Here is a 17211-nt window from a genome sequence, read left to right as displayed (position 1 = left end):
CCATGATCCTCTAACTACTTCTAGTCGTCTTCTTCTTCATCTTTCAAATAAACCAATTTTAAGATGCTTAAAAAAACCCACCTCATCCTAGTGCCAAAACTTTTTGTCGAAAAGCTGAAGTTTTTTCAAAATTGGCGTGTTTCCATTTAACAAATATATTTCCGAAATTTCCAAATGTAAAATTATACGGTCACTGGAAACACATCCAGTGATGCTGACAGGGCTGGTGGCTCTACTAACAGAGGCTGTTCTACAGGTTAGTGTGTCAGCCGAAGTAAGAACAGCTCTTTACTTTTGTGGAAAACTACGATGCTGTCTAGTGTAGAACTCTGAAAGCAGAATATATGACTGGCTTCTGCAATGCATAAGTGTATATATTTATGTCAACTTTTGAAAGGTATTGATGGCTACAGATACACACAAGCAGTGTACAAAGACAACAAGAGAACAATAGCTTCAGCTAAAGAAAAAAGAAACCCTGTCAGATGACAGAAGTGCAAACGTGGATATTAAACATCACTTTGTTTTGTGAATCTTGACTACTCAGAATATATGGTTGCAGAAATTAAGACCAAGGCCAACTTGGAAAGTTTGCAGACATTATGTTTGGTGTTTTAACTTGTGTACTCAAGTGGTAAAATGCATTGTTGTTAACTGAGAAGCAGTATTTTGGTTATCACCACCAGGGAGCAGAAGTCCGCTGTTCAGGGACGGATGGTGCGTCATCACATTTGTCGTTCATCTAAATAAAGATGCAGGAAGAAACGGAAAGGATATTTTTGTCTACGTCCCATTCTTCCTTCAAGTTCAGCGCTGTTGATGCTGCCATTACTTAGCAATCATCCATCCATGCATTGGCCAAACTCGCTTTTCAGTGTTGAGGAGCTGTGGGGGGGGAGGCTGGTGCCTATTTCCAGCAGCCATTAGATGAGAAGAAGCATACACCCTGTACCCTGAAAAGGTCACCAGTTCATCACGACGCAACACAGGGACACGCAACCATGCTCACACACACTGCCCCCTAAGGGCAATTTAGAGAGACCAGTCAACCTAACAGCCATGTTTTTGAACACTGAGACCAAGCTGCATACCTGAAGAAAACCCACACATGCACAGGAAGAACATGGAAATTTTACGCAAAAGAACCCTGTGCTGAGGTTCAAATCTGGTTTTGTTTAGTCCAAAAAAAAAGCATTGTTGCTGATAAATCATTGAATAAATAGACATATGTTCCTGTAGCTACTTCTTTCGAAACGTGGAGGCCGACTTCAGCTTTCGTACATCTGTGGCTGAGTCATATGGTTACCATAGAGATGGTATTTTAGAATCGCTTCAGTGATATGCTAATTTCCTTTAGCACAACTCGCACATAACAATAATCTTTTCTGACTTCCAATCACATCATGCTTTGCGGTAACTTGACTTCCAAATACAGACATGTCAGAGTTGGGCAAAGGGAGCAGGTGAGCTGACAGCAGCTGTGTTTCCGTTACAAATGCGTGCAAAACCTTGTGAATATTCTGCTGATGTTGGAAAAATTGGAGTGTTTCCATTAAAAAAGGAATGCAAATAAAATCACACACAATAAATCATTAAAAATCATGCTGCTCCATGGTCCTCCAAATACCTCTTGTCGTCTTCTTCTTCTTTCTGGTCTGTGCCAGCGGCGACATCGGGAAAAAAACAAACAAACATATAATTGGCAAATAAACCAATTTTGATAAGGCCCAGAAAAATTAGCTCATCCTAACGCCAAAACTTGTTGAAAAACGAGTAAGCAAGTTTATTTTCGATATGTGAAATTATACGGTCAACAGAAACTCAGCTACTGAACAAACAATGGTGCACGATCCACTGACCACCTGCATCTAGTAGCTGAAATAAATTAAATAATTCTTTACTTTGGGCTGATAGAAACATTATCTACCATGTTGTTCTTAGGCATGGTTTGATTCCTCTAAAGTTCAGGACAGTTCTCATTAATCTAGTTGTGCCAAAATTCAAATGACCAATTTTTTTTCAATTGTTTTTATTTCTTTGTGTTTGATCAGAATCCACTCTTTCAGAATCTGTGACAAACTCAAATGCCTCCAGGAAAACTTGTTCATGATTTATTTATTTTTTTTCACATATAACAACTTCTCCATCTATCAAGCATACTGGTTTAAATTCTCTGATGAAATTACTAATTAGTTTGAGCATTACACTCAGACAGACTGAAATGAGAAAAGCCTTTTAGACAAGATGTCACATCACAAAGTGATGCTGGAGAAAAGGAAGTGACAGTCGCAAAATAAGAAAAATGGTAGCCTGAATCAAAACAACCATTATAAAATCACATACACCTTACATCGCTTCCGCCCACACATCTAACACCCAGCGTACGCACTTCCAACACCGCAGGCGTTCAGCAGCTGTCACATGTGAACGCTGTAGTCATGTTTCCGTCTGAGCATTGGGATGTGAGCACACACACAGTTTCAGATTCTTCACGCCGTTCGCTTCAATGTCTGGAGGTCGCCTACACAAACTCTGGGAAGTTAAAGGATTACATACTAGAAAAGGAGGTTTCATTTATGTTGACAGAGCTGCTGAAAAACAGACATACTTTCCTACTTTATTAAAACTGAGAAAACCAGAGCTTGACCTTGACTTTCTTCTTCACCCGTCAAGCTGCTACGGGTGCTACTATCACTCTGTTGGCCAGTCACACCTCATTTGTTCTCTAATGCATTAAACTGCTCTGTATGTTAGCATAAAAAAAGCATATCTTTTCAAGTCTGTTTTAATTTTTATCATGAAGCCATTTGATGGCATATTTCATAAATATTAACAAGCCATAGAATCAACTTTATTCTGCATCCTCTTTCATTTTAGAAAAGTTTGCTGTTTTTCTTTATTTAAAACCTAAAAATTGGGGGGGGAATAAATTAAGTAGGAATAAATTAAATCAAATTTCCCCATAGATTCATAGAAATTGAGGTGTTTTTCAAATATGTATTTTTATCTCAGAAGAAAATGGCACACCCAGTTCCATGAAAACACATGTGATTTGTGGTTTTAAGTTGATAACCTGTGGAAAAGTTAAATGGGTATTTATCATTTTGCAATGTTCATGTGGAGAGCCGCCTAAATCTATTCCCTTAAGTTTGACCGTGTTCTATTTTACACAATTAAAAACTCAGCATATTGCAACAACGATCTGTGCTGGCTCCAAAACCTCTGGGTGTGAGTAAAATCATATTAAGCCACAGTTGCTGGGGCAAGAGAACAATCCACATAAAGATGATGAGTTTCTAGAAAATAAAATGTCACTGCTCTCTTTTTAATAACGGTGCAGAGGAGGGCAGGCGTTTATGATTGCTCTCTTGACGCCTTAAGATTTAAAGAAGCTCCCAGACATCCCAGTGTGTCTCATCTGTGTGCGTGTGTGTGCACAGAAAACATCAGCCATTAAAACAAGACACACATAGTGGCTTCATAGCATAACTTCACACTTATATAATGCATGTCTGCTGTGTAATAAATTATTTTAATGGTTTTCAAAGGTGATTGGATGCGATTCTTTCTGGCCTTTGACTACCTGCCTTCTCTTTTAGACATCAGTACATGTGTTTCCATTCCAAATGTGAGCAAAACTTTGTCGATATTCCACTAATGTTGGAAAAGAAACAATGTTTCGTCTGCAGTGTTTCCATTAAATAAGAAATGGAATTAAAATCAGAGGTGAAGATGTTTGTTCAGGCAAGAAGTATTTTTTAAAAACATGCTGAGCCATAATCCTCCTTTCCACTTCTTGTCATCTTTTCTGCTGGTACTAACATCCAGATCACCTGATTTTGGTAAATAAAAATATTTTCATATATTGGAAAAAGTGTTTCTACTGCACTTTTGCTAAATCAACCAGTTTTGATTTGGCTCGAAAACAATCTCATCCTAACGAAAAACTTTTTTTAATCAAAAAAACGTGTTGTTTGTTTTTTTTTTTTTTTTTTTCAAAGTTGGCATGGTTACATTCAATAAAAAAACTATAAAAACTGCATGTGAACTTCTCCAACTTCCCTTTGTCTTCTTTGTCTTTTACGCCAGTAGTATCATCTGGTTGTTGATCATATGATCATATTGCAGTTTTGCGAAATACATACATTTCAATGTGGCCAAAAAAACCCACCTCATCCTAGTGCAAAATAAACCTTCCAAATTGGCATGTTTCCATTGAACAAATGTAAACACAGCTAGAGATTCATCTGCGTTCTTCCTTCTTGCCTTCCGTTCTGTTGAAGCTGCTCTCAAAGCTTCTCAAGCACCAGGAGTGATATATAAATGATACACACTTCTTCCAGAAATCTGTTACCAGAGAATGGAGGAAAACAACAAAGGTGCCTGGAGGATGAAAGGGAAGACTACTACAACAAAAAAATAAAAAATACAGTCTGCCAGCTCCGTCTCGTGCTGCCAGGGCTCGAACCGCAGATCTTTGTCTGGAAATGGAAAAACAGACGATGTGCCTCTCGCTCAGGAGAGCTAATACGGTTTCAATAGTTCCAGTCTCTGTTAGGTAATGGGACAGCCAGAGAAATATCTCCTCTCAGCCCTGAAGAGCATCTCAGAGCAGAGAATAGGAGAGGTTGTTAGGTTTGTGCAAGGCCGCGTTTTTTTGCCACAACGGCTGTGCTGTCTGCAGAACAGAGGGTAGAGGTAACAAAACAGGTTACAGGGGAAGAAAAGCACATGTAATGAAGGATTCATCTACCTACAATGCCCTTTTATATTTTCCTCTTCATATCAACGTGGCATTTCAATCCAGCTCTCAAGTCTCTCTCTCAACATCTGTCTGCCTTCTCACTTTCCATCCCGTTTTTGCGAGTTAGTCTGCTCCTATTTTCAGCACCGCACTGAATTTTCTCCTTGATTTTCAGAGAGGGGTAGTGTAGCAGTAGCTGGAATACAAACTAGCTGACTCAACACACGCCCTCTTGCTCATTCACCCCCAGCCTGCACAAAGTGGGTGTGCGCAGCCAGGAGACAGCGAGAAACGAGAATAACAAGAAGGAGGGGAAAAAGAAGTGTTCAGGGGAGGGGAAACGGGGAGGCTGCACGGCCTCTTCCGCAGAGTTTAGGTTGGGATTAGCCCTCTAAACTGGTGGCAACGTGCAAGTTATGCGTCAGCAAACATTAAGCAGCTCATTCATCATTCACGCGATGACGCGAGGTATGAGGTCATAGTTGGGATCCGTCTCATCATTTGGCACTGCAACGTTCCGCTAATAGAGCTGCCTCTCCGAATTCTCGATGCTAAGACCCAAAAACGATTCCCGTATTTGGGATAAGATGCGGCTTAAGGGATGTTCACACAAATTACCAAAGAACAGAGGAATATTCTGTCATGTCCCTCAAGAGTGTTTACGGTTTCATGTTTAATACCTTATTCAATCTCCTTTAGAAACCTAAATAACCTTCTAAAGGGAAGTTGTATATATTGATTTATCCATTGAGGATGAGGAAGTTGGGATAAACGTTGTTTGAGAGTAGCAGCTGGAAAGCCTAATAACCAGGAATACTATGCATAAGTATGTATACTAGGTGTAGTTAAATTGGAAGTGAAAGGGGAGGAAAAGGGATTATATGTGTAAAAGTTACAAAATAGAGCACTTTTATTCTGAGGGGTCTGTGTTTCATTTGGGAGTAGATAAAAAAAAAAATCTGCTTAATAAAAACACGCCAATTTAAAAAAATGAGTGATGTTTTTTTTTTTTCAATAAAAAGTTTTCTGCACTACCATGAGGTGATTTTTCAGCTTTTTCAAAATTAGTCCACATCCGGCTGTGACCACTGGCAGAAAAAGGGAGGACGCCGACAGGAAGTAGGAGGATGTTGTGCGGCATGTTTTCTTTTAATGACTTTGCGTGAACAAGCTTATTCGCAATAGTGTTATTTATTGGAAACACAGCAATTGTGAAATTGTGTTTAGCGGAATATCAAAAAACGTTTTGCGTGCATCTGGAATGGAAACGCAGTGATAACTGATTAATCACGTTATGGTTTGGGTTTTGTTAAATACATTATTTTCTTATAATACAAACACGTTACATTGCCTTCCTCTGTTTGTTGAGGCCCAAGAGCAGCGCTGAAACAGGCAGAGACTCCTCCATTAGTGTTCTGTCTGGTTTGGAGATAAAATGGGCGCTGCTGTTCGCTTTCTGAATGCAATGCGTCTGCTGTTTTTTTTTTTGTTTTTTTTTGTTGTTGTTTGTTTCTTCCGTTAACGCCAGGTTAGGAAGGATACTTTTGGGAATAATGGCAACAGTTGAGTTTTTGAAAGCACCAACTGTGTATTATTGGGTCACTGTTCAAGGGAGCAGTCGCTGACAAGTGTTTGATTTCACATGGATGTTGGTGATAAGAGGCTGAAGGAAGATATGAGGCAAATTCAAGGAGAATTTGTCTGAATCAGAGATTCTTAAAACTGAGTATACCTCAGCAGAAAAAATAAAATAAAACAAAACAAAAAAACATTGATCAATGAAACGCAGAGCTGATGTTTGAACCACGTGAAAGATTATTGATTCTGGAAATGGAACTGAGGAAGCTTGAACTTGAGGAGCACAGATTAAGTTTAAGCAGTGCAGTACAGACTTTGCATACTTGATCTGTGCCTTTGAGAGTTTTTGACGTGTCCACTAACCTTTGTTTGGTTCCTCAATAAATAAATGTGATCCTGATACGTTCTTCTCACTTTAGCTGAAAACAGTTACGGGTCACATGAAGTATGCACTTTGCTTTAGCAGTGCAGTTTTACATGTAATGCTCAGGAAGCATGTCGTCTCTTCAGTATGTCTCATTTACAAGCCTGTTAAATAATGCTCTGCTCAAAGCATTTGAGCTGGTACTTCAACTATACTGACAGATTTAGAACCTGGGAGAAGTCTGGTAGGTAGATGCACATTTTTATCAGAGACCTGGTGCTTTTCAGCAGAGCTTAAGACATTTGAAACTCTGTGTGACCTGAATGTTTTGGAGCAATCCGAAACTCCCAGTCCCATTGCCACTTATGTGACTGATTATAATGTAAGAACAGCTGCTGAGGCGGCTCCTTTAGGAGACGAATGTGTGTTGTTCAAGAAATGAATTGAAGTTTCTGCTTTGGGAGCCTTTGTCATGGAGTCGTCTTTGTACCGTGAACTTTAGTGGGATCAAACCATACATAAATACAACATCATAGACAATGTTTTCTTCAGCCCCAAAGATAATTATTTTATTTTCTTTATTGCAGCTACTAGATGCAGTCTGTCAGTGCACCATTGCTAACCCGCTTTGTCTCTAGCTGCGTTTCCATTACAAATGTGTGCAAAACTTGGTCATATTCTGCTAATGTCGAAGAAACACAATTTCACAATTGCGGTGTTTCCTTTATATAAGAAACACAATTAAAGCCACTCATGAAGAAATTTGCTCAAGTCGATAAAAAAACATGTCACGCCATGATCCTTCAACTGCTTCCTGTTGTCTTCTTCATGGTTTGAACCTCTAGAAACATCTGGTTGTTGATCATGTGCAAAAAGTTTCCATTGCAGCTTTACGAGAAAAATAAATTCAAGACGACCAAAAAAAGCCCCACCTCATCCTAGTGCCAAAACCTTCTATGGAAAAATGTTTTTTCTTTTTCTAAGTTGGAATGTTTCCATTAAGCAAATTTATTTTTGTATTTGTGCAGTTATATGGTCAAAGGAAACACAGTTATTGATCCCAGATTTTGTCCAGTTGGTAACAAAAGGACTGAACAACCTGGTGCACACCATGGTAAGATGGGGAAATAACATATACCAATAAAATCTGAGACCGTCGAGGAAAACTGAGTCTCTAGTTAAAGAGTAACTTCACAAACGTTCATGTTAAATCTGTTGCCAGATCTATTTCTACTGAAACCCTACCGTTCATTCTCTCTGTGTACTTTCTCCCCTTGCAGATGTGGAGAGTGAAGCTTTCTGTATATCAGTTCCAGATTTGCTGCTTTTCATTTCCACGAGAAATCTGGCAGCTGAGCAGCAAGCTGCTCCATCACTGACTAAGCTGTATACCTGTGCATTTTCAGATGATGATGGTAAAAGTGTGGCAAAAGGCTATTTGTTGAAAAATAACACGTTGGTGAGAAAATGGCTCTCATATGGTGAGCACCGCCTGAACCACAGCTCAACCTTACTGACTTTGAAAATGGATTTTGACACAAGCTGTACACGGTGAGAGGGCTCAAGAAAATCTAGCTTCCTCTCAACAAAAATAAAGGAAAAGTCTGTGTGACCATAAGGTTGAAAGCTATCAATTTAGTCTTTTAGAAGAGGTTCTTGTTTGTTCACACAGGAGGAGTGTGTTCACACAGGTGAATACACTCATGTGAATTCTGGTACGGTTTGCTTCTGTTGTGGATACAGAACAAAGCAGCTACAGAAAATGTACCTCCTTTTGAACTTCACAAGCCACCGCTGCTGGGCGTTACGGTAAAGATTTGCCCTTTGGTCTTGCTGAAATTGTGACATTGCGAAACATGCCTTGTATGACCTGCTCTTGACATTCAAAATGGTATTGCAGATGTCATAACAAGACAAAATGTGCAGAGCAAAAATGTAGCAAGCAGGACTTTAAAGTTTTTTTGTTCTCAGTCTGTGATCTGTGCCGTCCCCGTCACTTCTGCTGAACGGGAGCATCAATTGTCAACCGATCACCTGGCTTTGCACAATTTGAATGCAAACCGCACCAAACAAAAAGAAAATAAAGTCCACTGTTTGTCAGGACCAAACAAGCAGACCAAAGGAATTTCCCGGTGAGATTACACACCAACAAACAGAGAGGACTCTTCTTGGACCTGGTGGGCTACTACCACTGTCACATTAAGGGTTTTGACAACCATGTGGTAGATGCATTCTTAAGGCGCCATTGCTGTTAAGGTGTGTCATAATTTCTTCCTTTTGATCTGAGCTCTCCTTCCCAAGTTGAAGACCTAAAAGTGCTTTCTGTGAGCACCAGGGACTGTTGGCCTGCAGGTTAGGCCCGGACGGTTGGATCAGGGTATGAAAGTTGGTGAGGATGGCATTGACCAACTCTGAACATATCCATTTTAAAACCCAGTTAATTGGGTTCTTAGTGTAATTAACGCCTCATCGCCTGCAGCTTAATCTACTAGAGCTAATGGCCACACCTCTTTGAAGGCAAGATTCACATTATTTTACAATCCTGAGGCAAAAAAGTGTTTCCAATGATGAGATTATTTAAGAATCTTACTCACGTTTTCTGCTCAGCTGCAACAACAGGGAAGGTAAGAATGTCCACTCCATTTCATCTGAGTTGCCAATTACAGTTCCAAGGTCTTTTTTGTAGTGGAAAAAGAAAAAAAATCTGATTTTTGTTCACATAACGCTGTACCAGATGGCTTACAAAAGCCCTTTCTGTGAAAGAAAGATGCATTTTAGAACGAATTTTCTGCCTTGAAAAACAATGATGAAGTTGAATATCATATAAAACTTTTATACAAGCTTTCCTGGGCCTAACATATCATATCCCTGCTTTAATGTAACCGCTTCACTTTAGCATGCTTTTTGGTGGTCCTGTGATTCAGGATTTATCTTTTTCTCTGACTTATGCAAGGAAATTACATGTCAGCCGGTGACATCTTATTGCTGCCTTTCTCAGGCCTGACAAACATTAGCATGAAGACCGTGGCAAATGACTGATAGGTAAGTACCGATAATAACTAGCGCCCTCTTTTCTCTATTTGCATTCTCTGCATGGGCATGTGTGTATGTGCCTTCAACTGTGTTTGTGTGGGTGAGTTGCAACTTGTAACAATAACTTCCTAATTACAGTTCCCCAGTGTTTGTGCAATCTTCCTGAAATGCTAACTAGCCCCCTGCAGGGACGGTGGTACATCATTAATCCGTGTGCTCGCCTGAGCGTGTGCACTCTGGGCTGGAAGGTGTGCTTCAGCAGCGCGTGCACGTCTAGGGCCGTGCCACGTCTCTTTTGCGCGTCTCTCTACCCTTGGAAGTCCATCCTTTACATAAATCCTGCTGATGTGTTTTAGCATTTAAAGAGAAGACATTTCTGGTTTTAAGTTTCTCAGTTCAATCATGGTAGAACTCTCCCACATCTTCAAGACGCACAAGATTTTATTTTCAAAGTTGGCACATGGATCTAAAAAATATACATATACTACCACTGATCCCAGTTATCACATGTATGATCAATTAATTAGTCAAAGTAGTTGAGAAAGTTTCTATCAAAGAAAACAGCCGATTGATTTGAATCACTATTTTACAAACGTGCGCAAGACTTTCTCTACATTCCACTAAGTTAGAAAAAATTAATAAATTTTGCAGTTGTGGTGTTTCTATTAAATAAGAAACACAAATAAAATCATATATACATTTGTTTATGTGATAAGTTATTAAAAAACATGCAACATCATCATCCTCTGACTACTTCCTGTCTGTCATCTTCTTCTTTGTGGGTTGCTCCAGTGGCAGCACCAAGTTGCTGATTATGTGACCCATGTGCTGCAAAAAAATAAAACGTTCCATACAACTCTAAGTTTTATGAAATTAAAAACCCTCATCAAAACATTTTGTATCAAAAAACAAGAGTTATTTTGAAATAGGCAGGTTTTCATTAAGGAAATTTATTTTCAAAATAAAAATTGGTACAATTATTCAGTTTATTAAAGACAAAAAGGATCAAATCATTAAATGGGTTTTGTTCAATTAAATGCCAAAACTGAACACTAATTTATTAGAAATTATTTGTCAGAAAAACAAAATCACAAACTTAATATATTTAGTTGGATAAACATAATTTGATTATTTGTAACAAATTAACTCATTTTTTAAAAAAAGTTGGATCCCCTGTTTTCTTTCTTTCAGTGTAACAAATAGCAAATCTGACACTTTATTTTTTCAGAATATAGCATTTATATCATACCAAGTTGTTGTTTTTTTAAATAACCAAAACCTGAATTAAATATCTTGGACAGTTTCTCAGCAGATGCACTGAATACTTAAAATATGTCTCTGGATCCAGCCAGCGGGGAGGTGTCACGTTTACTTTGCATGCAGGTTTGCTTCCACAGTTTGGGGCATTCGCTCTCAACAGAGATCAACATTATGACATAAAACGCTGTGAATCTTCTGCGCTCCAACATGCCTACGAAGAGCAGTTTTCTCTTGAATTAGGGACGTCTACGGCACATAACAACTAATGTGATCAGATGGTGAAATTTAGCCAACTACGAGCTTTATATTTCTGAAAACTGCAGTAAGTAGATGCAGGGTTTCATACCAATTCAAATTTAAGACTTTCTATGATCATTTCAAACCATTTTGAATGAAATTTAAGACCTATGCATCAGAATAGTCTTAGTCAAAGTCTTAGTACCTTTAGTGCCAAGCTTTTTTGCAAAGAATTAAAGATTAAAGATTAATAAATTTGCACTTAAACCACGATAGAGGCAAAAAAAAGCTGAGCTTGTTAGCTAGCTCGCTCACTTCTTTTTTTTTTTTAGGTGGCTAGTTTTTCTCCTTCCTCCATTTCCATTCATGGAAGCAGAGCCAATGGTTCCTGCTAACGTGGCTGCTAATATACATTTGCTGGCTAGCAGGGCTAACAGATACTAGTAGCCTTAACTGCCTCAAGTCACAGAAGGCAATGAAGAAACGACTCAAATGTTAGCATGACAGAAAAGTCTAATGAGAAAAAGACTATGTAGAATATACTAGATTAAATAGTAATGCCACCACAAAATTTAAGACCTGGGATTCATATATCAAAAACCAATTTACATTTTTAAACAATTGAAATTAAGACATTTTAAGGTTTTGACTTTAGATAATTAAATTTAAGACTCTATATGGATGTGCGGACACTCTGAGATGGGAACCGACGTACTTCTGCAGTATGAACTTCTAGCACAACTCCAGGCACAAAGACTAGGCTAAGGTAAAAGATAAGGTAAGGGAAAAAAGTCCTTCAAAACTTCAGGTGAAGGTTAGAGCAGAACTGGAGATTCACATTGATGTGACAGCACCGGCGTTAAACCCATCACTGTTCATCCATTTTGTACTTCCAGACGTGCCGGCAATTGCTCTCCACTAAAGATGTCACTTTTCATTACAGCTGATTTTTAATGTTTCCTCCTGCCTTATTACCGACGTAACCATCAGAGTTCCACCGCCGTTGACACTTCTGCTGCCAAAGCAGAAATAAGAGGGCTTTCGCTGTGTAGCTGCATACCGAGATGTGTCGGACAGCTTTATTGAGCAGGATTTGTTAAGGTTTAAGAAGTTGTTGGGTTTTTATTTTCCCCTCCCTGCCCTATCTGAAGTGCCCCTTTGCAACTCGTGTGTCTGCTGCAGCAAGCACTGCAGTACTAATGCAGGATGAAAGCACGATGAGCAAACCTCAAAGATGGTTATCAATGAATTTCCAGAAATACTGACTGCTTTACTGTGACAGAGGATGTCTGGCCCGGAAACAAGCCAGTCAATCATTTCTCAATTCCCAAAAAGATAATATGCAAAAAATGAGTGAATGAAGCCGTTATACTGGAGCCACATCATGTCTATTTATAATGACCAGAGTCCCCTTGCCCTTTTTCATTTAATCTTTTAGTCTTCATTTTTTTCTTATTTTTTGTCTCTTTCCTTCTCTCTCTCTGTCTGTGGCACTCAGCCAACAATTGGAGTCAGTCAGTGGGAAAACTCTGTTAGTAGTCCATGCCCTGTGGGACGAAGTGGCAACAACATCCGTTACAAAAGATAGTGGGGCAGCCAACGTTTAACTGGTTGAGTGACTTTGCTTCTCACGGATCATCCAGTGAGCTCCTGTGTTTTGAACTGCTCAAACACAGGCATGGAGGAAGGTGCTTACACATCTCTGTCTGAGTTGGGGCGTGCCTGATCGGTTGGAGCTTCTGAACATCTAAAGCTCTTATGAGAGCTTTGCTGCTCTTTGTCATGTTCAGTGTGAATTCCTACTGGATGGATAAATGCTACTCTTCCGTTAAATGTTTGCTTTCTTGACACTTTTCATCATGGCAGTGAGCAATGTCTATATGCTTTGGTAGTGCACTCAAAACACTGAATATCAATGAACTCAGGATTTCTTAAGCACCCACGTTGCATGTGAATAAATTAGCAACATGCTGCACTGTTGTTGAACATATTGATAATTGATATGACTTTTAGCAATACTGCAGAATTCAGATAAAATGACTGAACATTAAGAGTCAACGCAAAAGGGGCAGTATTATATAAACTTGACCTTTTGAGCTTTACATTATGCTGCAATGTTATTCACATACCTGGAGTGTTGCTTTGATTCTTTCATGCATGTTTGAGAAATCCTTTAATCCCCATGGCAACCCTTCAGCTGTGCAAAACGGCAGGGTGGATCTACTAGAGATAACGGCCCCCTTTGAGACGCAGCTCCTCCTTGGAACTGCTGTTTCCGAGCTTCTCCCCTCCCCCAATCAGCTCCTTCAGACTAGCCAACAGCAATTAGCAAACATCTGGTGGAACTGAACATCTGCTGAGATCATTATGTGAGCCATGTTCTGACGACTTCCCGAAGGCGGACTTTCAAAAAGAGCAGGAGTTTCTTAAAGAGACAGAGACCCAATTTCACGGCGATAAATTACAAAGTCAACTTTCGTTTAAGCTATATTTGATTATATATAGCATTTTTATAACATAGTTACACAATAGAGCAGGGGTCTCAAACTCCAGTCCTTGAGGGCCGCAGTCCTGCAGTTTTTAGATGTGCCACAGGTACAAAACACTGGAATGAAATGGCTTAATGACCTCCACCTTGAGTAGATCAGTTCTCCAGAGCCTTAATGACCTAATTATTCTATTCAGGTGTGATGCAGCAGAGGCACATCTAAAACCTGCAGGACTGCGGCCCTTGAGGACTGGAGTTTGAGACCCCTGCAATAGAGCTATAAAATTGTACTTTGTGCCTGGAAAATATGTGGTACTGCCCCTTTAAAGAAAAACTTTTTAGTTTAGTGCACCTGTGTCACAGGATTTCTTTATTCTGTAACACTTTATTTGACGGGTTGTGAATAAGACTGTCATGACATCGTCATAAACAGGACAGTCTTCATGAATATTTATGACTGTTGTCATAAAGTGTCATTCGCATGACACTTTTAACACAAAGTTGACATTATTACAAATGTCTTTATGACAACTTGACATTAACCAAGAAATCATGATCTAACATAAATTTGTTATAAAAGTATTACTGATTAAATTTGAAAAGTTATGTAGCTTTATGTTATTAAAGTTGAAGTTTAATATTATATTGGGGTTTTCATAGAAACTCTAAAACATCTGAATATGTATAAAATAACTCATTTAATCCTTTCTTCATATGTAAGGTTGCTGTAAAAATAATGTGTAATAAAGTGTAATAAAACAACAACTAAGGAATCTTTGTTCTCTTTGGTAGAAAAAAATTTTCAATTAAGAAATCAGTGGTAAAAATGATGTTTCTGCTTTTAAGCCAAATTGTTGTTGAACTTTCATCTGCAGAGACAATGCACTGACAACAAGACCTTATTTTGACATCAGCAATGAAGATCTGTTGTTTTCATACAAGATAAATGTCTGTTAGTCAGCAAAATTCATAATTTAACCTTAACTACTACACTCTCCTACAGTGGCAGGCATCTAACTGACTGAGTTAATAAAAAACAGGGACGATGGTGCTGATACTCTAATTCCAGCTCATTTTATCTCTTTGTACTTGTCAAAATTAAAACAGTTTATGCTCTGGCTTCCAGTAAACATATAAAGAGAGAATTTAGATTTAAGATGAAATAGAGAGATCAGCCTTGCTATCCATCCATCCATCCATTTCACCCTTTGTCCCTTAGTGGGGTTGGGAGGGTTGTTGGTGTCTATCCCCAGCTATGTTCCGGGCGAGAGGCGGGTTCACCCTGGACAGGTCGCCAGTCTGTCACAGGGCAACACAGAGACATACAAGACAAACAACCATTCACACGCACACCTAGGGAGAATTTAGAAAGACCAATTAACCTGACAGTCATGTTTTTGGACTGTGGGAGGAAGCCGGAGAGAATCCACGCATGCACCGGGGTCTTTCTGCATAGACAGGGAGAATATGTCCATGCATGCCGGGAATCGAACCCAGGACCTTCTTCCTGCAAGGCAACAGCTCTACCAACTGCACCACTGTGCAGCCCTCAGCCTTGCAATTTAGATCTTACATACTTTTGAAAAGAAAACAATCATGACAGAAGTGATAACTCAATTTTAATTAATTTCTTTTCTAGACTGAGCTGAATATCCAAGTAGCTGAATTTGTCTTTCTTGTACGCAAAAGAAAAAGTTTACCAACCTTTATTCGGGACAGCTGTCTGGCAATTAGGGCTGGGCTTTTATCGTGTCGTTTATCATTTATCGTGAAAAACCTGTAAGAATTTTGATATATCATTGTCATGATAAATTTCAGTTAATGATGTTAATTTAAATAAAATAACTTTATCTCTGTGGGACAGCATAACCAAACATCTAAATGGGTTACAACAGTATTTGCTTAGAACAAGATTTTAGTTAAACCAGGAGGCACGTGACGTGTCTATTGGGATCTAATAGGTTGCTGCTTCACGAGATTTCGTATCCTGTGAGCACTGACTGAGGTGTAACGAGCGCACTGAAGTTTAGAATACCAAAATGCTTCAAATCTTTCAACTCAGAGCTACAGTTCAGCTGCCTCTGCTCCCGTCCCGGACTGCAGCACGGATTCCAGGACTCCGGCACTGCAGCCCGTCCTGGGACAAAGACGTGATTAATTCCAAGCGACCGGCTCATTAGTGCACAAAACCTGGCACGTGTCAGACTCATCAATAAATACCAAAGATAAGACTCTGGCCGAATTTGCAGAATTCAGACTGAATCCATTGTACACATTCTGACAGAGAGATGGTCATTTAAATCTGGATCTGCGCCCCCCTCACCCACCTCCTCTTCCGCTCCCCTCACCAATCCCCATTATCAGCGCGCACAAGGGCTTGGAGATAAGATGATCGAGCCAATCATTGAATTCCTTCCATTCGTCACCAATATGCGCGCACGCACACACACACACGCGCGCGCGCACACTCAAACAGAGAGCAATAGGCTGATTTCAGAACCGCAGGAACGCCACATAGATGTTGACATATTTCAAAGTTGCCCATGCACCATGAGGTTCCGGTCCTCCTCAAAAAGCAAACAACACACACGAACCAAAACACTCTCTGTACAGATGATGCTGACAGTTAATGGGGTTTGCTTTAAAAAAAAAAAAAAAAGATGCGAGTCTAACCTGATCTGGATCCAGATGTGCCAGCACGCGGGGAGACGGCGCTCCTCCAGCACGGCGGGTCCGCGCGCGCTGCCTCTGGCGGTGTTGTGTACGTGCCGTGTCTCTTGCTGTTGTTGTTTTCTGTTATTGGACTGGTTTAGCCTCCGGCTCGCGTCCTGTGTGTCTTCGTGCGGTCTCTGAGAGCAGCTGTGACCGGGAAGAGGGCTCCGCCGGCTCCTGAGGAGGTGATTGAGATGTTTTCGGATGCAAAGCAGCGTCTGATATGATGCCGCTCTGCCTCCCTCTCTTTCTCTCTCTCTCCCCTCACCCCACCGCTTCTTCGTCTCTCTCCTCTCAGTTTCTGCTTCTCACACTGCGTCAGGCACCACTTCCCCTCCTCTTCCTCCTCCTCCTTTCCTTTCCATCTCTCTCTCCTCTCTCGCCTGTTTGACTGCTTTGACTCTACCTCCCTCTCGCACAGGAACAGACGGTGATTAATTCGCTGGAATTCAGTTTCTCTCTCTATCTCTTTCTCTCTCCGCCTCTTTTCTTCCTATAGCGCTCGCGCTTCAATCACCTCCTGCCCGCCGCTTTTTCCTCTGAACTGAAGCGAACAACAGCCAGCTGTTTCGGCGGAGGAGAGGAGGCTTTGCACCGCACTTGAAGCAGTGAGATGGTGCTTGTTCTCCGCTCCGTGTGGAGAGCGAGATAGAACCCCCCCCCCCTCCCCCCCTCTTCAAAGTCAATCCGGGGAAACTTTTTGATGAAATCGTATGAAATCCAGGCGAGTGGGAGTTCCTTGGGAGAATGAAATAGGCACGCAGCTGGGAAATAGTCTTGCTGTAATTTTTCAAG

General features: G+C 40.2%; 1 protein-coding gene across 2 annotated transcripts in view; it reads right to left on the bottom strand.

Moving 5' to 3' along the window:
* Positions 1–16754, bottom strand: part of LOC122830384 (protein ELFN1-like) — a 113544-nt gene extending 96790 nt beyond the window's left edge. Inside the window, exons 1-2 of one of the 2 annotated variants that reach the window (XM_044115693.1) lie at positions 16378–16754; positions 1628–1655 (exon numbers count right to left, since the gene is read on the bottom strand). The gene's annotated coding sequence lies outside the window, so the exon portion shown is untranslated. The remainder of the gene's footprint in view (positions 1–1627; positions 1656–16377) is intronic. The other variant, XM_044115691.1, reaches the window with a different exon arrangement.
* Positions 16755–17211: the final 457 nt, after the last annotated feature.

Source organism: Gambusia affinis, linkage group LG04 (genome assembly GCF_019740435.1).
Source record: "Gambusia affinis linkage group LG04, SWU_Gaff_1.0, whole genome shotgun sequence".
Lineage (NCBI taxonomy): Eukaryota > Metazoa > Chordata > Actinopteri > Cyprinodontiformes > Poeciliidae > Gambusia > Gambusia affinis.
Note: the sequence above shows the minus strand (reverse complement) of the source record. Positions and strands in the feature narration are given on the sequence as shown.